A 27,099-nucleotide genomic window follows, 5' to 3' on the forward strand; every position below is an offset into this window, starting at 1 on the left:
TCTACAAAAGAATTAAAATCGGGATCTTGAAGAGACACTTGTACCCCCATATTCATTGCAGCATTATTCACAACAGTCAAGATATATAGGAAACAATCTAAATGTCCACTGAGGAATTGACCCACATTTTCTTATTTACATTGTCAGTCAGTAATACCTTCTTCAACAATAATGTTTTCCTGAGGAGGTTTGTTTTCCCTCCTTAAACTTCCATTCTTCCTACTTCCCCCTAATTTTCCACATCACAGTAAAAGGCATCACATACCCCTGATTACTTCAGCCAGAAATACAGCAATTATTCAAGATTCCACCATTATTCTCATCGACCATATCCAGTCCAATTAGAAACTCTATCTGTAAATATCTTTTAAGTTTTACTTCTTTATATCTTCAATATGACCCCCTTTATCCCTCTAACTGCCTTCAAAAAAATCTTACCTCTTTAGCCTTTGATCCCTTTAACTCACTCTCTACCCAGCAGAAAAGTAATCTACAACGTAAATTGGATTGGATCAATCTCTGTTTAAGCCCTTCAGTGACTTTTTTTATGTGCACCCCCTTTAGAATATAGCCCGTATAAGACAAAGACCTTTCTTATGTGCCATTGTATTTTTGGGGCTTTGGACAGTGCCTGGTACATAGTTTGTGCTCAGTAAATACTTTTAGAATTAAAAAAGTTTGATGACTTCCTTGTTTTTTTTAAAAACGTGAGGTCTTCACCTTTTTTGGAATCATAGCAGTAAGAGTTTAACTGGACCTTAGAGGTTATCTGGTTCAACCTCCTTTTGTATTAAATTCTACAGTATGCTCCTGGGTCAACATTTTGGAGTTATTTTGGTGCTAGTCCCTGCTTCAGGCTTCTATCTGGTCAGTTTCCAGTGTCTGCTGATTCACTATGGACAGTATCATTTAGATGGGGTTCTCTCTCATTGTTTGTAAAACTGCAGACCCTTCCAGTTTTCATCCCTGTGTGTTCAAATTATCGAGATAATACTGTAACTCAGTTTTCTTTTGGTTCATTTTCTTGGATTTTTTTTTGTTAATAGATTAAATTTTCTCAGATATTTGTTAGTCTGCTATTCTTCTACTGAAGAATTTACCTGCCTGATCAAATCTGAGTTCCTTCGCTTTACACTAAGGGAGACCGACCAGCTTATTGCCTCTGTACCTATGCATGCCATTCCTGTCATGGCCTCTTCTTTTCAGGCAAGGCTTACAATAAAGAGGTGCTTGTTCCCACCTTTGTTTGAGGTATTGCCCTGACACCTTCTTCATGATTAAGGTCAAGACTTATTGTCTCAAAGACTTAATTTCTAACTAATTCACTTCATATACTTACTTGCATTTCTTTAGCTATTTCTTATGAAACAAGGGCATGGATGAGGCCTAATTGGCAAGTATGTCTTTAAGAAATCTGGGATCACAGTGCTAATAGCAGACAACTTATTCCCATAACAGGACTAGGAGTCCTAGAGTCTCCTAGGTCTTCTGCAGTGAAGACAGCTTGTGGGCTTATTGTTGGGCCCCTGAGAGACCTGAGATAAATATATCTCTATGAAGAGGAGAAGCAAAAGTTACTTGTGTTAAAAAAAACTTAAAAGGGCCTGCCCTGGCAAGAAAGAGGGTTGTTTAAGGTCATGCATGCTGTCTGAAATTAGGTCTTGACTGGCCTCAGGGCAATGCATTTGTCACATTTTTCCAAATAAGGAATAAAATTCAGGAAAATTTAAGGTGTGTAATCATCTCTTTAAAAATCTTCTACAAATGTTTATGTGTATGAAAGCATAACATGGGCATTGGCTGTGTGGAAGCAACTCCCCAGTTTGTACATTTGCTGGAGTGTGGAGTCAAGAACACTGTGAAACTGTCATTTGGAGGCATCTGAGTTGCAAAAGAAAGACCTTAATACATATTTGTTATGTGAATGAATTGGCCTCATTTTCCAAGGAATAAACCTCTTGAAAATTAGCCAGGCGTGATGGTGGGTGCCTGTAATCCCAGCTACTCAGGAGGCTGAGGCAGGGGAATGGCTTGAACCCTGGAGGCAGATGTTGCAGTGAGCCACGATCGCGCCATTGTACTCCAGCCTGGTAGACAAGAACAAAACTCTGTCTCAAAAAAAAAAAAAAAAAATCCTCAAAAACCCCCCACAATCTATTGCTAGTCTGTGCTACTGTTCTAGAATGTTCTTAAGATACAGAAGTTCACAGGATGTGTCCCTTGGGATTTGTGACTATACTATTATGGGTTTGATCACTATGCTTACCATGCCAGTTTGCTAGTGGAGACATTTTGGTCTAAAGAGATACTGATAATTGGACTTGGATATTCTTTACACTCATGGCCTTGGTGCTTCTTTATTACATAGCCATTTCGAGGGTTGCTCCTGTTAAAACTGATGATAGTCCTCCCGATATGGGGAAATATGTTTTCTCTCTCTCTCTCTCCCTTTTAAAAACCAATAGGAATCTGAATCAGCCAAGCGTGGTGGCTCATGCCTGTAATCCCAGAACTTTGGGAGGCCGAGGTGGGTGGATGACTTGAGGCCAGGATTTCGAGACTAGCCTGGCCAACATGGCAAAACCCCGTCTCTACTAAAAATACAAAAATTAGCCATGTGTGGAGGCACGTACCTGTAGTTCCAGCTACTCAGGAGGCTGAGGTATGATAGCTGCTTGAACCTGGGAGGTGGAGGCTGCAGTGAACCGAGATTGCGCCACTGCACTCCAGCCTGGGTGACAAAGCAAGACTGTCTCAAAAAAAAAAAAAAAAAAAAAAAAGAATCTGAATCATTCTTTGCAATAAAATAATTTCCTGCTTTGAGAAGTCTGTAATTACTCTCTGAACCATATAAACAGCAATACACAATTCCCAGCTGGCATGTGGAAATTCTCGGTTGTCTCTTGAAATATTTCAAAATGGTCTTCTGTTGTAATACTGGACTAAATTTTTCTAAACAGCATGCTCTTATCCATAGTATTTCACAGAAATGTGACTTAAAATGCCAGCATCTCAGCACATTTAGGTGTATCTGTCCATTGCCTGGGCAAAATAATCACTTTCTTTAATCTTTAAAACCAGCTGTTCACAGACATTAATTGCCATGTCACTTACACTCCTTGAAACATTATCATTCGACAAAGACACACATTTTAATTTGTTTGCTGCGTCTGGTCCTATTACACTTGATATTCAGCCATTGTTGGTGGTGAGAGTTTCAGCAACTGTGGGTGGCTGGCATTGTTGTGCAAAATGTAATGATTCCAAATAGGACGTTTTGTGAATAATTGCATTCATAGGCTATTAGTTTGGAATATAAGTCTTTTCTTAGTCAAAATCATCAGATTTTCAATGAGTGCACAAAAGAACTCAGTGCTGACTTGCTTTTTTGCAGCTGGATGCATTTATTTTTGGAGTCAGGTGGTGACGTGGAGGGCTCTGTATTTTCAGCTGACTTGCCTTCATAATCCACTGACATTTCTTTTTTTTTTTTTGAGACAGTCTATCTCTGTTGCCCAGGCTGGAGTGCAGTGGCACGATCTCGGCTCACTGCAACCTCCACCTCCTAGGTTCAAGCCATCCTCCTGCCTCAGCCTCCTGAGTAGCTGGGATTACAAGCATGCACCACCTGCCCTGCTGATTTTTGTATTTTTAGTGGAGATAGGGTTTCACCATGTTGGCCAGGCTGGTCTCGAACTCCTGGCCTCAAGAGATCCACCCGCCTTGGCCTCCCAAAGTGCTGAGATTACAAGTGTGAGCCACCGTGCCCGGCCTGCACTGATATTTCTTTAAGAAAATAACTAGTGGCATACCCAATGGTTGGGTCAGCATATTTTTCCATTTTCTTTTCTTTCATTAAGATTTTGAGAAACATTCAATAAAGAAGCTATTTATTATTAAACTATTATCTTTAGACACTTTCACATAAAAATACATGATGTATGTAAACCTATATCAACTCGAATTATAAAAAAAAATTCTATACAGCCTAACAACTGATTGATGAATTGATTCGTTTTTTCAAGCATTTATTTATTTTACATTTATAGAGTAGCTACTCTTTTCCAGGCAGTGTGCTAGACTCCAGGAGTATAAATAGAAGTAACATATTTCTATGCTCTATAACCTCAAGAAATAAAATGGAGAAAAATGTGTAAAGATGTAATTATAATACAGCAGCAGTGAGACAGAAAAATGCAGTCAAAACATTATGGGAACTGAGAATATCTAATGATTAATTCTACCTGAGAGTTCAAGGATTGACTTAATGACAACCTCACAGTCAGAATTGAAATTTTTTGTAACTTCTTTCCTCCTATCTTGACTCTAAAGGCAGAGAACAACTTACCTCTGAAGGTCTGGTGACCTGGGTTGAGAAGCGGGTCTTTTTTTTGTTTTTTGAGACGGAGTCTCACTCTGTTGCCCAGGCTGGAGTGCAGTGGCATGCTCTCGGCTCACTGCAACCTCTGTCTCCTGGGCACAAGTGATTCTCCTGCCTCAGCCTCCTGAGTAGCTGGGCCTACAGGCGCATGCCACCATGCCTGGTTAATTTTTTTGTTTTTTGAAACAGAGTCTTGCTCTGTCGTCCAGGCTGGAGTGCAGTGGTGTGATCTTGGCTCACTGCAACCTCCCTTTCTTGGGTTCAAGCGATTCTCCTGCCTCAGCCTCCCAAGTACCTGTGACAACAGGCATGCACCACTACGCTTGACTAATTTTTAATTTTTATTTTTTGTATTTTTAGTAGAGACGGGGTTTCCCCGTGTTGCCCAGGCTGGTCTTGAACTCCTGACCTCAGGTAATCCACCAGCCTCAGCCTCCCAAAGTGCTGGGATTACAGGTGTGAGCCACTGCACCCGGCCTAGAAAAGGATCTTTTATAGCCCTCTTGGGTTGCTGCAGCCCAGGGAGCGAAGGTGCTGCAGAACACAGGAGACTTGCTTCCCTCTGCGGGAGCCCAGGTCGTCTAATTCTGTGTTCATCTGTGTTCAACGCTCTCCGCCATTCTCACTTCCTGTCACTTTGTTGGCCTGTTCCTATTTATTTTGGGCTTCAATGTTTTCTCCATAGATGCTTTCCCTGGCTTCTTAATCTAAATTACTGTCATTTCAAACTGTTCATCAAACTCTTTAACTTTCCTCCATAGCCTTTATCACAGTTTATGATGATAGATTTATTTGAATGTCTACCTGTCCACATGGCAAGAACTGCATTTGTTACTGTGTCATTTTCAGTACCCATCAGATGGTGTGGTATGTAGTAGGTGTTCAATAAGTACTTGTGGGATGAAGTATTTGTGGTGTATACAGCAACACAGTCCGAGGTATAAAGTACCCAAAATGGAGAACTTACTTCTCTGTTTTAGCCCATTTTCTGTTGCTTATAACAGAATACCCGAGACTGGGTAAATTACAAATTAAAGAAATTTATTTCTTGTATTACGGAGGCTGAGAAATCCAAGGTCAAGGGGCTACATCTGGTGAGGGCTTTCTGCTGGTGGGGACTCTGTGCAGAGTCTCAAGGTGGTGCAGAGCATCGCACGGTGAGGGGCTGAGAGTGCTGGTTCTCGTCTCTCTTCTTCCTATAAAGCCACCAGTCCTACTCCCATGATGCCCATTAATCCATGAATGGACAAGTCCATTCATGACAGCAGACCCCTCATGGCTCAGTTACCTCTTAAAGGCCCAACCTGATAATACTGCCAATTGGAGATTAAATTTTAACATGAGTTTTTGGAGGTGACAAATATTAAAATCTTAGCACCCTCTGAAGTTGCAAACACTGCTTCTTAAATTTTTTGCTGTTTTTTACTTTTTGCCAAGGGGTTTTTTGTTCCGTCATTGCTCTTTGAACTGAGTTAATTCTGGACCTAGTCAATAATGACGGTCCACACTCCAGGACACACACTATGTAGCCTTCCCCGTTCTTTTTTTTTTTTTTTTGGAGACGGAGCTCGCTCTGTCGCCCAGGCTGGAGTGCAGTGGCACGATCTCAGCTCACTGCAACCTCTGCCTCCTGGGTACAAGCGATTTTCCTGCCTCAGCCTCCTGAGTAGCTGGGATTACAGGCGTCCGCCACCACGCTAGGCTAATTTTTTGTATTTTTAGTAGAGATGGGGTTTCACCATGTTGACCAGGCTGGTCTTAAACTCCTGACCTCAAATGATCCTCCTGCCGTGGCCTCCCAAAGTGCTGGGATTACAGGAGTGAGCCACTGCACCTGGCTGTCTTCCCCGTTCTTCACCTAACAGCCTGAATTCTTAGCTCGTGTGGGTAATGACACCAACACTGTTCATTATGTCACTTAATTCTCCTTTACAATAGTGTATGTTTCTGATCTTAAGAACATGGGAATTATACTTTAAATTGAAAGTGTTCAAGGAGTGCTATAGTTGTGTTACTGGGAAAAGGTGCTAGTCCAGACCCCAGGAGAGGGTTCTTGGATCTCATGCAAGAAAGAATTTGAGGCAAGTCTATAAAGTGAAAGTAAGTTTATTAAGAAAGTAAAGGAATAAAAGAATGGGTGCTTGAGTGCTGCAGGTTGCCCTTTTTTTTTTTTTTTTTTGAAAAGGAGTCTCGCACTGTCGCCTGGGCTGGAGTTCAGTGGTGCGATCTTGGCTCACTGCAACCTCCGCCTCCGAGGTTCAAGTGATTCTCCTGCCTCACCCTCCTGAGTAGCTGGGATTATAGGCGCCCACCACCACGCCTGGCTAATTTTTGTATTTTTAGTAGAGATGGGGTTTCACCGTGTTGGCCAGGCTGGTCTGAAACTCCTGACCTCAGGTGATCTGCCTGCCTCAGCCTCCCAACCTGCTGAGATTACAGGTGTGAGCCACCGTGCCTGGCCCAGGTTGCCCATTTTTATGGTTATTTCTTTATTATATGTTAAACAAGGGGTGGATTACTTATGCCTCCCTTTTTAGGTCATATAGGGTGACTTCTTGTTGTTGCCATGGCATTTGTAAACTGTCATAGCGCTAGTGGGAGTATGCAGCAGTGAGGAGAGCAGAGGTCACTCTCATTGCCATCTTGGTTTTGGTGGGTTTTGGCCAGCTTCTTTACTGCAACCTGTTTTATCAGAAGGTCTTCATGACCTGTATCTTGTGCCGACCTCCTACCTTATCCTGTGACTTAGGATGTTTAACCCTCTGGGAATGTAGCCCAGTAGGTCTCAGCCTTAATTTACCCAGCCCATATTCAAGATGGAGTTGCTCTTTTTCGAATGCCTCTGACAGTTAGACTGATGATACAAATATTCTTGTAGTTTACTTTCATTAGCAGTAGTGATTGCCACTAACATTTTGTAGCAACTGTTTGCTTAGAGGTTGTTGTCTGTCATAAGCACTGGTTGCCCCAGGAAAAAGTGGTAGGGGAAAGGAATCAGATCAGTGAAGTTGAAGGGATTAAATGAAAGCATCAATACCGGGGAGGTAAGGGTCACCAGAAAAAGATAGTCCTTGATAAAAGAGCAAATTAAAATAAATCAGAGTCAGGATCTTGGAAATGAGTTTTCAAGAAGAAAGTCAGTGGTACAATAATTTGATTATTGGATCCTTTTAAAAACTCTTATGCCATCTTCTTTTTGCAACCATAGAACAGTGGCTTAAAGCAGCAGTACTTGTGTTCTGTGGTCTACACAGAATACTTCTCTGGTTATTGTCTCAGCTCATCCTTGTTGTCAGTCTTCACAGTCTTCCTGGCCACTTGCTTAAACCATTATCCTTTAGTTCTCTGGAAAGAATGGACTTTCCCTCCTGATTGTGAATGGGCCTTTCCCTCCTTGTTATAAATGGGCCCCTCCCTCCTGATGAAGTGCCCCTCCCTCCTGGTTGTGAATGGGCCCCTCTCTCCTGGTGATGAATGCACCCCTCTCTCCTGGTTGTGAATGGACCCCTCTGGCTATGAATGGGCTTCTCCCTGCTGGTTGTGAAAGGATCCCTCTCTCCTGGTTGTGAATGGGCTCCTCCCTCCTGTTGGAGGGCACCTCTCTCTTCACATCAGGAAGGCCATCGCCCGGCACTTTCCCTACCACAACATTTGCTACCCGTTATTGTGAGCACAATATCTAGTGTCTACTTTCTCTTCCATGCGTTCTGTGAGAAAAGGCATGATTTTGTTCTTGTTTACCTCTATATTCCCAAGGTCTGATCAAAGGATGGCACCCAGTACATGTGCTGAATGACTGAATAGGGGCAGAGTCCCTTCCTGGTCCTGAAACGTGGAAATTGATTATAGCACCATGCAGGAGTTTCCCCACCCAGTGAGCTGGGGCAGAAGATGTGAGTTACTACTAGATTCAGGGTTTGGTGGGCCCCTGGGTAAGCACATCCCTTGCTCAGTGTCTTAGTGAGAATCAGGCCAGGGCTTATTTATTTAATCCTGGCATCATGGGTCATCCAAGCTGAATGGCCTTCTGCCATTGTCCTTGGTTCCTAGTCCACACTCTAGTACCTCATGGAGGCCTGACTTTCAATCCCATTCCCATTAGCTTTAAGCGTTGCCCAATTGTCTAGTTTATTTCAAATCTACCACCTCCCTCTACCCTGTCCCGTGTTGCTGCCACTTAGCTGTCTGAGCTTGGGAAAATTGCCTTACTACTCTAAATACATCTTTTCTTATCTCTAAAATGAGAATGGTGGTATCCACATCCCATGTTTGCTGTGAGGGTATCCACATCCCATGTTTGCTGTAAGGGTTATATGAGTTCATGTATATAAAGTATTTGGCACAATACCTGAGACATAATATCTTTCCTGGAGACATGATTAATACTGCACCCATAGCTGAGCCTTCTCAAAGATCTAATATGAAAAATGTCTATGTCTTTGTGATCTGACGGGGTGAGCCTGGCATTTTTTTTTTTTTTTTTTTTTGAGACAGGTTCTCACTCTGTCACCCAGGCCGGAGTGCAGTGGTGCAGTCTTAGCTTACCTCTGCCTCCTGGGCTCAAGTGATCCTTGCACCTCAGCCCCCTGACCGCTGTACTTGGCCCCCTGAACCCTGTACTCGGCCTCTTGACCTCTGTATTTGGCCTGCTGACCCCTGTACTTGGACCCCCGTCCTCTGTATTCGGGCCCCTGTTCTCGGGGGTCAGGGGGCTGAGGTGAGATTCTCACTTGGGGCTACAGGTGTGCATCACCGTGCCCAGATAGGTTTTGTATTTTTTGTAGAGATGGGGTTTCGCCATGTTGCCCAGGCTGGTGTCGAATTCCTGGGCTCAAGCGATCCACCTGCCTTGGCCTCCTAAAGTGCTGGGATTATAGGTGTGAGCTACCGTGCCCAGCTGAGCCTGGCATTTTTAAGCCTAAATCTGAACTAGCTGCTGTAGAGACTGCTCATTGTCCTGCAAAGTCTGTTCCCTCCTTCTTCCTTCAGTTAAAAAACCCCTATATACCTCTTAATTTCAGTGAGCACAGGCTGTCGGGCTAGGGACTATATTTCCCAACCTCTGGCCAGTGGGGGGTGAGCAGAAGTGAAATGTGCTACCTCCACTTTCTCCTTCCTCCTTTTGCAGGCCATGGTGGTGGTTAGCTAGCTTTGAAAATGGGTATGTAAACAGCAACTTTTGGATACAGTGGGGACAAGAAGGTAGAAAGAATGTGGGTCCCTGCATGATCTCAGGGAGCAGAGCTGCTGACTCTCAGGACTGTCCATCATCAGGTTGTGTGAGAGAGAGAGAAAAAAAAAAAGAGTTGTGTTTAGGAGTCTCTATGCTAAACAGCTGAGCCTGAAACTATTAATAACAAACCAGCCCAATAAGAAAACCTGGGAGTGTGAATGGGTCAGATTCAAGGAGAGAGAAGATGAAGCAGAGAGGAGGGCAAGAAAAACAATAGATGTATCTGATGCCTGTATTTCTTTTCTTTTCTTTTTTTTTGAAACAGGGTCTCACTTTGTCACCCAGGCTGGAATGCAGTGGCACAATGTCGGTTCACTTCAACCTCAACCTCCCAGGCTCAAGTGATCCTCCCACCTCAGTCTCCCAAGTAGCTGAAATTACAGGAGCCTACCACCACGTCTGGCTAATTTTTGTATTTTTAGTAGAGATGGGGTTTCACTATGTTGGCCAGGCTGGTTTTCAACTCCTGACCTTAGGTGATCCACCTGCCTCAGCCTCCCAAAGTGCCAGGATAAAAGGCGTGAGCCACCGCGCCTGGCCTGATGCCTGTGTGTCATTCTCTTCTTTTCTTTTATAGTCATGTTAACAAAAGGAGATGCACAGAATAGCAATTTTCAGTGAGACTCTCCCGAATTGTTGTAGGGCTTGGTAAAAAGTCCCATGTGGGAGAACCTTGAGTGTCCAGTGAGATGAAACACAGATTACTGAACCAGTAATCTGTGTTTTTTATTGGGCAATACTAGTACAGACTTAACCTAGACACAAGACTGTTATAATTCTAGAAATTTACAGTATGATTGATATAATAGCAGGTAGAAACCACGTTCCTTGGCGCTAGTATCGAGTACAGTTGAATAACTTTAAAGTGAAAGTTAACATTTCCAATCTAGATTTTGTTATCATGGGGAAAATAATGATTGTGATTGAACAAATCAATGCTCGCATGCAAAATTTTAGGTGGACTTTTCTGAGATCTTGTAGAAAAAAAAATAAATTGGGTTTTTATTGTCTAACCACAGATAGAGTAGAGTTTTGTTTTCTGGATCTGTCTAGTAGATTACTAAGCTTCCTTGTCCAGTGTGAATAAATAAGTTTGTGGGGGCATGGGTGATGCAGGCAGTTTTAGCAGGACTTGTGTATTTTACTGGGTATGAGAGTAGACTTAGCATAAAGTGCTTGCAATTTCTCTCCACAATTGCTGTGCTGACTGATTCATATTCTGGGAATTAATTTACTACTGAATTCCTGGTTGGTGTTAAGAGAATGGCTTAACTTCTAATGATAAAGCTGAGAAAATAAGGACTTCCTTAACTGAAATGTGTCCTCCTCAGTCTTGTTCTTGTACCGTGCTCTGTCTCTCCATCCATCCTAAGCTCTCTCTAGTCACAACACTTACTCATTCTTCCATAAATAGACTTGTGCCCAAAAGGGGACAGACAAAAGAAGCATGGCAACATGTCTTACAGATTAGCTTTCTCTTTTCTTCCTCTGTCTTCTTTTTTCTGCAATTCTCAACTACTTCCCTGGCTTCAGGAATAATCTCTTATGATGATCATTCTCAAATCAGTTTCTCCAGCCTCTACCTTTCTTTTACATTTCAGTTCTCAATTTTCATTTTGTAGGTATCCCAAACACAACATATCTAAAATCAATTTCATTCCCTGCTATTCCCCTGCTCCTCCACCTTTCAATCCCTCTCCCACCCTGCTCCCACTCCTGAAATTCCATTTTCATGTAAAGGCTTCACTACCCACCTCCTCACTCTACTCAACCTTATGTAAAACCTCTCTCATCTCCATTTCCAGTTAGTTTCCAAGTCCAGTCAATTTTACATGATATCCTACATGGACTAGTTCACTCAGCTTAATTATTATTAGCAAACACTAACGCATATTATGTTATTTCTACAGAAATCAGCAAAAGGTCCCGGGGTATCCTCTGTGTGGAAAATAACCATGATGCATCTTCAGCGTTGTGTGAATTTTCATGACATACATGAGGGACACTTGGAAGCATGAGTGTTCTTCAAGGGAGGTAGTTTGGAATGCTCCCCCACCTGGGCAGCTCCGGCAGTCACCTGGCTGAGGAATTCTCTGCACAGCGGGTGGTTCTGGGAGAGAAGTGGCAGTTCTTACTGCCCCAGAGAGAAATATGTCAGAATAGATAGAGGAGGGGAAATTGACCTGAATGTGCCAGTTATAATTTAGCAGAAGCACACCTCTAAAGTAATTCACCTCCAAAGCTAATGGAGTGTTAACCGAGGGAAACATTTTTTTGTGTGTTCTTGAGCGTGACTACCATGAACTGAGTCACTGACTGAGGCAGCTGAGAGGGAGCAGGAAGGAGAGGCCTTGAAGTGGACCCTGCAGAAAAACTCAGAGCGAGGACAGGTCTGGCCTAAAGGTTGATCTTAACAGAACAAGAAGGTCTCTAGCCTGGTTAAGTTAATACAATCTTATGTAGGTTGGAGAGAAATAAGTGTTAGTGACAGAATTGATGCTCTGGAAGCTGTCGGAATCCTGTCCAGAAATGACAGGGAGCTTTTGTGGCTGAGTCAGCCAGTGACTGTAACTGACAGACGGGATAGTATTTGGGTAGGAAAGACAGCCTTAATGAAACCGGCTAACCAGAGTCTGTGAGAATAGACTTAGTTTCCCGGAAAGTGCTCGCAATTGCCCTCTACAAATGCTATGTTGACTATTTCTTTATCCAGTAATGAATTTAATACTAAATGTCTTGGCAATTTTAAAATAATTTTAACCTTTTTTTTTTTTTTGAGACAGAGTCTCACTCTATCACCCAGGCTGGAGTGCAGTGGTGAGATCTCAGTTCACTTTACCTCCACCTCCCGGGGCTCAAATAATCCTCCTAATGCAGCCTCCTGAGTAGCTGGTACCATAGGCATGTGCCACCATGCCCTGCTAATTTTTGTGTTTTTTATAGAGACAGGGTTTTGACATGTTTCCCAGACTGGTCTTAAACTCTTGGGCTCAAGTGATCCGCCTCCTTCAGCCTCCCAAAATGCTGGAATTACAGGCATGAGCCACCATGCTCAGCTATTTTAACTTTCAATGATTGGCAAAATTCTGTTTCTTACTTAGAATACCCCAGTACATCAACTTTACACAAACCTCAGGGATGATGGGTTGCTCAGTTACAGCTACCAAATGACTTGGCACCTGGAACCATCTAGTAGAACTTATGTCCTGGACTAAGGTGCTAAAATCTTAGTTAAGGAGGATTCTGTTGAGAATGTCATCACAAGAGAAATAGCAACTGAAAGCACACTATCTAGATTAGCATATATATATTTAAATCCAAGCTGGAAGGACTTAATATAAAACATGGGGTATTTAGGCATCTTTTTGTGACGACTAATACAAAATCATGTTCTAAAGCCTTATTTTTATACAAAACTTCTGTAGACATGATTTCATTTGATTATCATGGGAACCTAGTGGTGGGTGTTATTGTCAAAATCTTGTCTACTTCCTGAGGCTGGCCTTCTTGGGCACGAGCAGGTGCCGTGGCAGGAATGGTGTCTGCAGTAGGAAGTCCACGTCCAAGGCAGTGGGGAGGGGTGGAGTGAAGGAGCTGCAGAAACTGAATGAATGAGCCAGGCCCAGACTCTTAAGGGATGTTCAAGTCAAAAAAAATCCACAGAGGATTTTGGAGAGTCCAAAAAAATCCAAGAGGGCTGGAGAGATGGCAGCTTCAATAATGGAGGGAGCCCACTGATGAATGAATGGTGGGGTCAGGTGTGACGGTTGTGTATGTCCAGCCTGACAGACCAGGGCTTCCTTGTCCTCACTGACAGATAAGACTCATGGAAGTTCCCCAGCTTAAGTGAGTTTTCCAACTCACACAAAGCAGCAAAAGTGAAATTTGCATTGACTTAGGCTGATTCCTACATCAATTTTCATCAATTTTGCTTTCTCTCTCTCTCTCTTTTTATATATATATATATATATATACACACACACACATAAATACATGTATATACACACACGTATATATACATATATACATATTAGTTTTTATTTTATTTTTTTGAGGCAGGGTCTTGCTATTGCCCAGGCTGGAGTGTGGTGGCGTGATCACAGCTCACTGCCTCGAATTCCTGGGCTCGAGTGATCCTTCTGCCTCAGCCTCTTGAATAGCTGGGACTACAGGTGCATACCACCACACCTGGCTAATTTTTGAATTTTGTAGAGACTTGCCCAAGCTGGTCTCAAACTCCTGGGCTAAAGCGATCCTCCAGCTTCAGCCTCCCAAAGTGTTGGGATTATAGGTGTGAGCCACCACGCCTGGCATGCTTTTAATATATTATATGATATTTTAAAATAGTTACTGATTTGTACTTTTGCACTTATTTAAATGTAAGAATTTTGATCAAATAACCACCTTGTCCACAGGTTTTAAGTAAAATATCCTTGTAAATTTTAACTTCCTAACTGATGATTCTTAGCTAACATTTTGTAATTAGATCTGACCAAATAAAGTGAACAGTTGCATAAAATTTTAAGTTAGCGGCAGATATGTGAATTAACAATTGTAATCATAGTATCCCCGAGTCCTCCAGCCTTCCTATTTTTCTTTAACATCTGTTCCAAACAGCGTAACTGAAGCTTTCATCTCATCACATGTTGTCTGTCTAGTGCCCTCCCCAGTACTTTCTAGGATTCTTGTTAGAGCTTCTATTCTCTCCTGCCTTTTCAACTCATAATTCGTATTAGCTCTTTTATTTCATTTTCTCCTCACCAATCTCCCGTCCTTTGGCTCCTGGCTTTTTCCTGCCCACATGACCCCAGATCGGCCCCAGTGCCTGCTTCCTCGTTGCCTCATGCACCACCGACAAGGCAATGCATACAACAGACTGTTAGGAAGGTTGTAGGGGCTGGGTGTGGTGGCTCATGCCTGTAATCCCAGCACTTTGGGAGTCCAAGGCAGGCGGATCACTTGAGGTCAGGAGTTTGAGACCAGCCTGGCCAACATGGTGAAACCTCATCTCTACTAAAAATACAAAAATTAGGCCGGGTGTGGTGGCTCATGCCTGTAATCCCAGCACTTTGGGAGGCCGAGTTCTTGAATTCCTGAGGCCAGGAGTTCAAGACCAGCCTGCCCAATATGGTGAAACACTGTCTCTACTAAAAAAAAATAAAAATAAAAAAATTAGCTGGCGTGGTGGAAATGTGATATGAAGAACTGGTAAAAGCTTTGATTTTTGGAGAAAGAAAATCAAATTCTTGATGATCATTTTTTTTTCCCCTTTGGATATAGAGTCTCACTCTGTCACCTAGGCTGGAGTGCAGTGGCATGATCGTGACTCACTGCAACTTTGAACTCCTGGGCTCACGGGATCTTCCCACCTTAGCCTCTTGAGTAGGTAGGACTACAGACCACCTACCTGTAGCACCACCACACCTGGCTAACTTTTAAATTTTTTGTAGAGGCAGAGTCTTGCTATGTTGCCCAGACTGTGATCAAATTCTTAAGCAGTTTTTTTTCCTACTCACAGTTTGTTAGTGAAGGGGTGCAGTTTAAAATTTATTCTCCCCACTTCAAGAGTGATGATTGATTTTTATATTGCTGCTGCTTTTTTTCCTCTTACATAATAATAATACAAATAATTATTTATTAGTATACTTCATAAATTCTTATCAAACATTTTACTGTGTATGGGCACAGAACTTAGAGCTATAGTTGCACCTATTGCATTTAACCGTTACAAACATCATGAGAAGTAACTACTGCTATTACACTCCATTTTCCAGTGGCTGGAGGTGAAGTTCAGAGATACGGTGTCTTTCCTGAGTTGTGCAGCTCATGCATGGAGGGATCAGGATGGGAACTGAAGCAAAGTCTTTGCTTTGAAGTGCTGCAAATATGGCTTCCTGAGGAGGACTGCCCTGGACTGCAAATTTGTATTACACAGACAATACCTTTTCCCAGTGCCTTCTTCTGGACTTATGCCTATGTATTTAGTAAATAACTTATGAGTTTGTTTTTAAAAAACCTATTGAGGGCTGGGCGCGGTGGCTCATGCCTGTAATCCGAGCACTTTGGGAGGCCGAGGTGGGCGGATCACGAGGTCAGGAGTTCGAGACCAACCCCTGTCTCTACTAAAAATATAAAAATTAGCTGGGTGTGGTGGCGGATGCCTGTAATCCCTGCTACGCAGGAGGCTGAGGCAGGAGAATCACTTGAACCTGGGAGGCAGAGGTTGCAGTGAGCCGAGATTGCGCTACTGCACTCTAGCCTGACAACAGAGCTAGACTCCATCTAAAAAAAAAAAAAACCTATTGAGCCCAGGTGCCTTGACTCATGCCTGTAATCCTAGCACTTTGGGAGGCCGAGGCGGGTGATCACTTGAGGTCAGTAGTTCGAGACCCACCTGGCCAACATAGTGAAACCCTGTCTCTACTAAGAATATAAAAATTAGCTGGGTATGGTGGCACACGCCTGTAATCCCAGCTACTCAGGAGGCTGAGGCAGGAGAATCACTTGAAACCAGGAGGCGGAGGTTGCAGTGAGCCGAGATCGTGCCACTGCACTCCAGCCTGGGCGACAGAGTGACTCTGTCTCAAAAAAACAAAACAAAACAAAACAAAACAAAACAAAACAGCAAAAAAAAAAAAAACCTATTGAAATGTTTGACAGGGAGAGGAATAGGAGATTAAGGGGAAATGCTACTTGCTGGAGGCCAGTGGAGAGGTAAAGAGGTTGGTTACAATGGCTCAGCAACCTCACTTGGTTTGCCTGGCCTGCAATTACTGGGAACATAGAATGAGGTAACTCATCATAGAGGACAACTGTTAAATGGACAAGGATGAGGGGAAAACATCTGTTGTACAAAATTACTTGTTGTGAAATACTTGTAATAAATTTATAAAATAATCTTTGGGTAATGAAAACAAACTTTGTTGCAATGAAGCTTTCTTGGTAATGTAAAATTACTTGAAGTTATCTTTAATTTTATTTGGAACAGTTTTAAACGTTATTTGCCAAGCTTGCTGTTACTTGACACTTTTTGATGGTTTTCTGTATTTGCCTATTCCTATCTAGTTAGCATGTCCAGTGCCAGGATCCCTTTTCAGTAATTATGGTGCCTTAAAGTCCTGAGGTAGCTTTAGAAAACAGACAAACAAACAAACAAACAAAAAAAAACAAAAAATGAAGGGCAGCTTTGGCTCCCAGGAATTTAGGGGTTGCCACTGATGTAGTGGTGCCATGTAAGGAAGAATATGAAAATCTTTAACTTGCTTCTGAAGCAGACATCTAAAAAGGCTTATGTAAGAAAGAGACGGGGATAATGGTTCACAACTGTGGGAATGCACTTAATACCACTGAACCGTACTTAAAAATAGTTAAGATGGTAAATTTTATCTATGTTATGTTACCAAAATAAAAAAGAATAATAATTGGTAGGGGTTGGGGGAAGAAAAAAAGAAAAAAGAGAAAAACTGCAATCCTAATGTTGCCATTCTTACCTTCCCCTGTTATTTAGAGATGTTTCGCCTGGTAGACTTCTAGGAGTGTCCAGCGCTCTGAGCCCTGGTGAATCTTGACTTTTAAAAACATCTTGATGCTCTAGTCCCCCTCATATCCAGGAAACACAGATAAAAGACATACACAGAATTACAGGAGTTCTCAGTGGAGGGAAGAGAGGGATACATGGAAGTATAAGATAAGGGTCATATTCTCAAAAAGATGACAGTTGGGCTGGAAAAAGAATTTGCAAAGGTACCCACACACTTACACATGTACAGCTAAGGTACCATACAAGGCCTTTAAGTGGTAAGTGGTTAATACTGACTGTAAGGGTTTAGGAGGTGGGCAACGGTGAGAATCCCTGAGTACTAAGTCCGTGAGGGAAGAATTCATGAAAAAGATGAAACGTGTTGGAGCTTCAAAGAGCAGTAAGAATCAGGATTGTTGTAGAATTCTTCACAATATGAGAGACAAATTATGGTTGTATCCAATAATGAGTTTTCATTCTCTTCCTTAAGATAACTCCATTCTCCATCTTCATTGTTTTCATAAAAACATCTGTATTTCTTCATCTATGAATCATTCAATAACTCATTTCTGAGCACTATGTGACTTGCACACAGCCTGACTCTCTCATGCATGCATTGGGGGTACACTGTGAACAAAATGGACAAAATTTCTGTCCCTACTGAGCTTACACTCAGTGAGGCAGAAAGAAGACGAATAAAATACAGGAGTCAAATATAGTTCTAGTGATAACTGCAAAAACTCAAAGAGGAAAAAGAAGTAAATTGCTGGGGAATATTGAACTAAGATGAGGTGGCCAGGGGAGGCCTCACTAAGAAGGTACATTTTGAATAAAGATATGGATAAAGTGAGGGAGCTGTCTCAGAGAAGGACATCCCAGGCAGAGGATCAAGCAAGCATCTAGGTCCTGATGTGGAAACGTGCCTGAGGGGTTCAGGGAAGTGCAGAGGGCCAGTGTGGTTGGAGGGAGGATGAGTGGCAGAGAGGAGACACGTGAGGTAATGGAGAGCCATACCATGTAGGATCTTTTAAGTAATGGTAAAGACTTTGAGCGAGCTGGATCAGTTTGCAGGTTTTCAGCATGAAAGTAATATGATGTGTCTGGGTTGAAAAAAGGCTGATTCGACAGGGGCTGAAGGAGAGAGACTAGTTAGGAGGCTACTGAACTAATCCAGAAGGGAGACGACTGTTGCATCAAAATAGAGACCGTGGGGATAACGAAAAGTACTTGAGCTTTTGATGAATTTTATTTTGAAGGTACTACTGATAGGATTTGCAGATGGTAGGACCAGATGTAGGAATTGGGAAAAAAAAGGGGGAGGTGAGTTTTTAGGCTAGAGTGATTGGAAGGATAGAGTTACTTTCAATGAGATGCAGAAGACTATAGGTGAAGGAATTGTTTTGGAAGAATCTCAAGAGCTCATTTTGGGCATATTGACCTTGAGATGCTTATTAGGCATCGATTGTTGATATCAAGTAGGCAACTGGATATATAGGTTTGGAGTTCAGGGGAGAGGTTCAGGTTATAGATATACATTTGGGGCAAAAGGATATGTTTAAGATCATGTGACCAGATGAGAGAAAATAGAGAATGAATATAGATAGAAGAAGACCAAGAATGGAGCTCTAGGGCTTTCCAACATTCCAAGATTGGGGAGATTGAAATCTCTAGAGTTTCCTTAGAATAGGAGAGTTGAGTAAAAAAAAATATCTGGGGCAAAAGACATTTATTTTTTTAATTTTAAATTGTATTTATTTTCTAATTGACAAAAATTGCACGTATTTGTGGTATACTACACGATGTTTTGATTTATGTATACATTGTGGAAAGGCTAAATCAAGCTAATTAACATGTCCATTACCTCACATGTTTCTCATTTATTGTGGTGAGAACATTTAAAATCTACTCCTAGCAATTTTTAGGTATATAATACATTATTATGAATTATAGTCATTATTTGTACAATAGATCTCCTGAGTTTATTTCTCCCATTCTACAGAAATTTTGTATTGTTTGACTAACATCTTCCTAATCCATCTAGCCCCCAGGCTCTGATAACTATCATTCTACTCTGTGCTTCCTTGAGTTTGAATTTTTGGAGTCCACATATAAGTAACATAATGCAGGAATTGTCTTTCTGTGCCTGGCTTATTTCACCTAACATAATGTCTGTCAGGTTTATCCATGTTGTCATCAATGATAGGATTTCCTTCTTTTTGAAGGCTGACTAGTAGTACTCCATTTTGTATATATGCCACATTTTCTTTATTCATTCGTCTGTTGATGGACACTTAGATTGATTTCATATATTGGCTATTGTGAACAATGCTGAAATGAACGAAGGAGTGCAGATATCTCTTTGATATGCTGATTTTTATAGGTTTTGAATATACACCTAGCAGTAGGATTGCTGGGTTTTATGATGGTGCTGTTTTCAATTTTTTGAGGAAACTCCCTACTGAGTTGCATAAGGATTGTACTAATTTACATTCCCACTAACAGTGTACAAGTGTTCCCTTTACTCCACATCCTCACCAACACTTGTTATGTATCTTTTATGTGCAAAAGAAATTTAGAAGAAACAGTCAAAAGCAGGGGTAAAACCTGGAGCATGTGGTGTTTGAATCACTGGTGACGTTAAATAGTTTCAGTGAATCAGTAGGAGTGAAAACTGGTATGTACTCAAGAGAAAATGAGAATGGAGAAATAGGAAGAAACAGAGTACTATCATCAAAAATAGCAAACAGAGAGGGTGACTTTCTAAAAGAAAATAATGTCTGTTTGGGAATAGGCATTGCAAGGCATATGCATACTTCAGTAAACCATGTGTGTATTCAGGGAGGTAAAGAAAGAGAAAGCTTTTTAAAAGAAAAAAAGAGGAGGATTATATAATTGCTCTGAGATAATTATTTTTGGCTGCAAAGATCAATAGCAAGGGTGGTGTCAGCCCAATGTTGGACAGACAGTTGCTGGGCATATGTCCTCGAATAAGTATTTTTTATGTGTTAGATTGTGATGGACTTTGTGCAAGGTTGTGTTTTTTTCAGTCTTTGGTGGTAGTTTTGTTATCAGGCATTTGTGCATAAGAACTCTCCCTTCATGACCTTTCCTGGCTGTTTTTCAGGTTTTTTTCTTTTTTTTTTTTTTTACACAAGTGACTCCATTTTGATTCTGACAACTTTCACAGTACCAACAACTATTTCAAGAAGTTTTACTACAAATAGAAGGAAAGAAAAATAGTAGCAGCTGAAAAAGAGAATTGAAGTCAAAAGAAATTAAAAGAATAAAGGAGAAATATCTGCAGGTTTGCATGGTGATGGAAATAATCTAGTAGGAAACATCTAGGGAATATTGATGATGCAGGAGAGAGGGAAATACTTGCTGCAGAAATAACCGTATGAAACATGAACTTGGGCTTAGGGAACAGACGTAATTTGAAGAAACCTGAGAGAAGTTAGAGCACATATGAACACATGAAAGTAAGCGGGAAGATGTGTTCACGGCAGTTTGCACTTATATCTCAAGGCATCTTTTTTTTTTTTTGGAGACGAAGTTTCGCTCTTGTTGCCCAGGCTGGAGTGCAATGGCGCGATCTCGCTTCACCACAACCTCTGCCTTCTGGGTTCAAGCAATTCTGCCTCAGCTTCCTGAATAGCTAGGATTACAGGCATGCGCCACCATGCCCAGCTAATTTTGTATTTTTAGTAGAGATAGGGTTTCTCCATGTTGGTCAGTCTGGTCTCGATCTCCCGACCTCAGGTGATCTGCTCGCCTCCTCCTCCCCAAGTGCTGAGATTACAGACGTGAGCCACCATGCCCGGCCATCTCAAGGGATCTTAACATTTATTTTCTGTTTACTTAGAAAAGTCTTTTATGAACCTCCTTAAAGACAAAGATTATCACTGCATTTTTGTACATGACCCCGTGCCTAATTTATAATAGCCATTCAACAAATGTTTCTTGAATGAATGAATAAAAATGAAAAACTCAATATTTATGGCTTTGAATATACACAAACTAAAAACTAGATTTTAAGCATGATAAGAAACAAAATGAAATCTCATATTTTTAGTCCTTCTTTATGAAGGTTAGAAGTTGTTAGCAAGATATAATGAAAGTTTTATTCTCGAAATAAAAGTTTTTATGATCACCAAAGAACATTTTGATAAGCATTAACTTTTAAAAAAATAACAGCTTTGTTGAAATATGTTGGCCAGGTGCAGTGGCTTATGCCTGTAATCCCAGCACTTTGGGAGGCCGAGGACGGATCACGAGGTCAGGAGTTCAAGACCAGCCTGGCCAATATGGTGAAACCCTGTCTCTACTAAAAATACAAAAATCAGCTGAGTGTGGTGGCCCACGCCTGTAGTCCCAGCTACTTTGGAGGCTGAGGCAGGAGAATCGCTTGAACCTGGGAGGCGGAGGTTGTAGTCAGCTGAGATCGCGCCACTGTACTCGAGCCTGGGCAACAGAGTGAGACTCCATCTCAAAAAATAAATAAATAAATAAATAAATAAATAGGTCATATACCATAAAGTGTACCCTTTTAAATATACAATTCAATGGTTTGTCGTATTTTTAGAGAGCTGTGCATCCATTATCTCTATCTAATCCAGAATATTTTCATAATCTCAAAAAGAAACCCCATAGCCATAGCAGTCATTCACCTTCCCCTAGCCCCTGGCAACCACCAATCTACTCTCTATCTCTACGTGTTTGCATATTCTGGAAATTTCACAAAAATGAAATTATACACTATGTGGCTTTTTGTGTATGGCTTCTTTAACTTAGCATAACATTTCTAAAGTTCACCATGTTGTACCCATTTTTGCGAGGACATATGTCTTTAATTCTCAGCTCATTACAGCATCACCCCAAACTCCACAATCTCATCTACATCTTATTAGCTCAACCATTCTAAATTTGATTATCTAAATAATCTAAATCAGGTATGGGTGAGGGTCTGGTGGTAATCCATCCTGGAGCAAAATTAATCTCCATCTATCGACCTGTGAAACTAGAAAACAAATGATCTGCATACAAGATGCAATAGTGGGACTGGCATAGGATAGCAGTTTAGACATTTCTGTTCAAAAAGAGAAGCCATGGAATAAAAAAAAGGAGCCACTAGACCCAAGTAATTAAAAAATTCAACGAGTTGGGTGGATCACGAGGTCAGGAGATCGAGACCATCCTGGCTAACACGGTGAAACCCCGTCTCTACTAAAAATACAACAAATTAGCAGGGCGTGGTGGGTGCCTGTAGGCCCAGCTACTCGGGAGGCTGAGGCAGGAGAATCACTTGAACCTGGGAGGCAGAGGTTGCAGTAAGCTGAGATCAAGCCACTGCACTCCATCCTGGGCAACAGAGCAAGACACCATCTCAAAAAAAAAAAAAAAACAAAAGAAATTCAATGAGAAAACTTTATTGGGTTTCAAGGCCTGAGAATACCTGTCTGTAGCTTGGGTCCTACTGTTTAGGCTCTCAGCTCTGAGTTACCTCTTCTTTTTCAGAAAAAGTAGCACATTTTTGCAATTGAGTAGTTTTATCAGTTTACTGCCTGTAGACTTTTGGTTGTCCAACAGCCATCTTTCATTTTGTACCCTATTTGTCCTTTTAGATCTAAGACAGCAATGTTTCTGCTCGTATTTAAAATTCTCAAGAACCTTGTAGGTCTCCAGTATATGTCACATGCACTGGAGATTCACTCCATTAGACAAGAGGTCCTCCAAAATCTTTCTTAGACAATCTCATCTTTATTTTTGGCTTCTCCTGAGAAGGCTGAAGAGATTTATTAGTCACACACTTAATCTTTTTTGTGACATATGACTAAATACCTTGACCTTTTGATGATTTTGAGGTATTAGCAAAAGTTTATGCATCCACATGCTCAGCTTTTTTTTCTCTCCTGCCAGTGAAAGTCTTAAATTTTAGCATCAATTGCAATCCAGAAAGGCTGAGAATCCCCCAAACCAGCAAGTCCTGGTTAACTGGTTACATTTTTGCTGAACAGTTTTTCCTTTAAACCTACCAACAGTCTGTTAATGATTACTGAGCGACTTTCTTTTCTTTTCTTTTTTTTTTTTGAGACGGAGTCTCGCTCTGTCTCCTGGGCTGGAGTGTAATGGCGCGATCTTGGCTGACTGCAACCTTCGCCTCCGGGTTCAAGTGATTCTTCTGCCTCAACCTCCTGAGTAACTGGGATTACAGGCACCTGCCATCATGTCCTGCTACTTTTTATACTTTTCTAGTGGTGAGGTTTCACCATGTTAGCCAGGCCTATATTGAACCCCTGACCTCAGATGATCCACCCGCCTCGGCCTCCCAAAGTGCTGGGGTAACAGGCGTGAGCCACTGTGCCCAGCCTCCTGAGCAACTTTCTAAGGTGATATATGCTTTCTCTACCATGCTCCCCTATTTCCTTCTCAGGCTTCATTGACAGCGTCATTAATGTCCGTATTTCTTGAACAGACTCTCATCTGTTCATGGCAATCTAGGATTTTTCTATCGTTCTCCTCAAAATGTTTCCAGCCTTTGTCCACTGCCCAAGCCAAAAGTCACTTCCACACTTTCAGGTATTTGTTACATCAGCACCTCACTCTCATTACCAAAATCTGTAATTGGCTTTTAAAAAATGTAAAAGATTGCTTTAATCATTTTTATATTGATTCCTTATTGAAATAATATTTTTGATATATTGGGTAAAATACAAAATATATGTATATTTTTTGAGATGAGGTCTCACTCTGTTGCCCAGGCTGGAGTGCAGTGGAACAGATCACAGCTCCCTGTGGCCTCGACCTCCCTGACTCAGGTGATCCTCCCACCTCAGCCTCCTGAGTATCTGAGATCACAGGTGTGCACCACCATGCCTGGCTAATTTTTGTATTTTTTATAGAGACTGGGTTTCACCATGTTGCCCAGGCTGGTCTCGAACTCCTGGGCTCAAGTGATCTGCCTGCTTCAGCTTCCCAGAGTGCTGGGCTTACAGGTGTGAGCCCTGCCATAAAATATATTAGCAAAATTAATTTTACTTTTTACTTAAATTTTTTTACTGATACATAATGATTGTACATATTAATGGGGTACACAGGATCTTTTGACACATACATGTAATGTGTAGTGATCAAATCAGGGTATTTGGGATATCCATCACCTCAGATGCTTATTATTTCTTTGAGTTGGGAACATTTCACATCTTCTAGCTATTTTGAAATATATAATGAATTATTGTTAACTATCGTCACCCTACTGTGCTATTGAATAGAACTTATGCCTTTTATTTAACTATATGTTGGTACCCATTAACCAACTCACATCCTTCCCAGCCTCTGGTAAGCATCATTCTACTCTTTACTTCCATGAGATCAGCTTTTTCAGCTCCCACATATGAGTGAGAACATGTGATGTTTGTCTTTCTGTGCCTGGCTTATTCATAACAGGTTTTCTGTTGTTGCTGTAACGGGTTACCACACACTTAGCGGTGTAAAACAATACGAATTTATCATCTGTGGGTCTGAAGGTTAGGCGTCTGACACAGGTCTCATTGGGCTGTAATAAGTGTCAGCAGCCTGACAGGGCTTATGGGAGAATCTGTTTCCTTGCATTTTTTTCAGCCTCTAGAGGCTGCCCACATTCCTTGGCTTTTGGCTTCTTTCTTTCACCATCAAAGCCAACTACAGGAGGTTGAGTTCTTCTCACATTGCATCACTCTGACCACTTCTTTTGTTCTCCTTCCTGCTTTTAAGAACTTTTATAATTACGTTGTTTCATGTAATTCAGGAAAATGTATTTTAAAGTCTTGGTCTATTAAGTCTAACATCTGGGCTTCCTTAGGAACAGCATCTATTACTAATTTTTAAAAACGTATGTCATACTTTCCCATTCTTTGCATATCTTGTAGCTTTTTGTTGTTGTTGTTGAAATCTGGCAATTGAAATTATATAATGCAACAACTTTGGAAATCACATTCCTCTTCACTCCTCTCCCATCCCCCAAGAGTTTTTGTTGTTCCTATTGGTTTGTTTATTAAGTGATGTTTCTGGGCTAGTATTCTGTAAAGTCTGTGTAAAGTCTATAAGGGTGTATGTGGCCACTGAAGTCTTTGCTTGATTAGCTTAGTGATCAGCTAATGATTAGACAGATTTACTTAATTACTTTGAGCCAATAAGGCTCTCAGCCTTTGCTGAAGAACTCTCTTTGTGTGTGTGTGTGTGTGTGTGTGTGTGTGTGTATTTGTGTTTGAACACACCCTCGATGCCATGAAAGGTTATTTACAAGTCTGCCTTAGCCTTCACTTTCTGCATGAGGAGGGCTTCAATGTCAGCAGGGGTGAGAGATCATGGTCTTCTTAGATCTTTCTGGGCATGTGTGCAGTCCTGGTTTATGCACATAGACCTGCTCATTTACATGACTTTCTTGACTCTCAGGAATATTTTACGCTTTCAAAGTCTGTATGGGCATCTCATTTTCTGATTTTTCCTTTTACGTTTTCTTGGTCAGCCTCTTTTTAGCCACAGTTGCAATGCTGCCTCAGGCAGCCACTATGTTAAACAATTGTCATTTATTGTTTTTGACAAATGCCTTGTAGATAGGGCTGCTTGCACAGAGTGAGCTCTGAGTCATGTCAAATAAAGAAAGCTCAAGAGTGGAGCTTTTCAGTCAGCTCTCAGAAGGTCAAATAGTGACAAGTGTCTGGGGATGAAGCTTTTGTGGGAGTTCCAAGCACACATTGCTTCCTCCAGTGGCTGCAAGATTGCTGTTTTTCATTTTTCACAGCTACCATGGAGTTTTTATTCTCATGGTTTCCGTCTTGCAGCTTTCTTTAAGAATTAGAGAGGGGCTAAAAAGTGAAATTGTCGTTTATTATCTTAAGGAAAAAAACAATAAAAAGGAGAGATTATGTCTCCTTAAAAATGAGGACTTGTTCACAAAGAATTTTATTAAAAACAGAAAGGTTAAGTGCCATCTGTCACTTCCACTCACCACCAAAAACAATGGTGATTTCTCCACAGTGTTGGGAAAATGACTCTCCATGAATTTCAGAGGATCCTTTTTCAGGCAGATCCAACTCCCTTCATGTTGATTCAGGCACAGAAATTGTCTAGATTCATTTTATTTCATAACAGCACTTAGGTTTGCTCTACAGTAGGTAAGTTAAATGCCTTAAACTGAGATTAACTTGCTATTCCTGAATTGGAAATTACAAAAGTAGCCTGAGTATGTCAGAGGGCCCCTGCAACTGGATTTTTATCTTTGCCATGTAAATTTGGTTATGCCAACCTCTAGGTTCTAGGCTGTAGAGCAAAATTTTCAGCCATCATCATCCTTGCATTTTCTGAAACTCAGTAGAGAACAAAAAAAACACACAACAGAAGACAAGCAAGGGACAGCTGTGGTGGCTCACACCTGTAATTCCAGTACTTTGGGAGGCTAAGGTGAGGGATCATTTGAGGCCAGGAGTTTGAGACCAGCCTGGGCAACATAGCAAGACCCTGTCTATAAAAAGTAAATAAATAAATAATCCACGTGTGCTGGCACATGCCTGTAGTCCCAGCTACTTGGGACAATGACATGGGAGAATTGCTTGACCCAGGAGTCTGAGGCTGCAGTGAAGTATGTAACTGTGACACTGCACTCCAGCCTGGGCAACAGAGCCAGGTCCTAGCAAAAAAACCAAACAAATAAACAAACAACCCCCCCCCCAATATATATCAACCAAAAAGCCACAAGGACAGAAATGTGAATTTTATAAAAATAAAGCTAGAATTACCAATAATTCCTTTTATTCTAGTGCTAGTTTCATGGAACTTGGGATTTAATTCAAAATAATATGATTCAATTTTTCATGTTTTCTCATATATATATATATATATTTTTTCTTTTCTTTATATTTAAATGTGAATGGCCCACTTAGTTGAATAGAAGATAGTGTCATTGAGTGCCTGGTATCTTGAGTTGAATAT

At 41.3% G+C, this 27,099-nt stretch overlaps 1 long non-coding RNA gene across 1 annotated transcript in view; it reads left to right on the top strand.

Moving 5' to 3' along the window:
* LOC101124864 (uncharacterized) overlaps positions 1 to 16,226 on the top strand; it is a 35,942-nt gene extending 19,716 nt beyond the window's left edge. The window contains exons 2-6 of the long non-coding RNA XR_002007041.4: positions 8,138 to 8,274; positions 9,880 to 11,590; positions 12,398 to 12,431; positions 15,389 to 15,689; positions 15,972 to 16,226. This is a non-coding gene — a long non-coding RNA (uncharacterized lncRNA). The remainder of the gene's footprint in view (positions 1 to 8,137; positions 8,275 to 9,879; positions 11,591 to 12,397; positions 12,432 to 15,388; positions 15,690 to 15,971) is intronic.
* The last annotated feature ends 10,873 nt before the right edge of the window (positions 16,227 to 27,099 follow it).

This window comes from Gorilla gorilla, chromosome 7, assembly GCF_029281585.2.
Source record: "Gorilla gorilla gorilla isolate KB3781 chromosome 7, NHGRI_mGorGor1-v2.1_pri, whole genome shotgun sequence".
Lineage (NCBI taxonomy): Eukaryota > Metazoa > Chordata > Mammalia > Primates > Hominidae > Gorilla > Gorilla gorilla.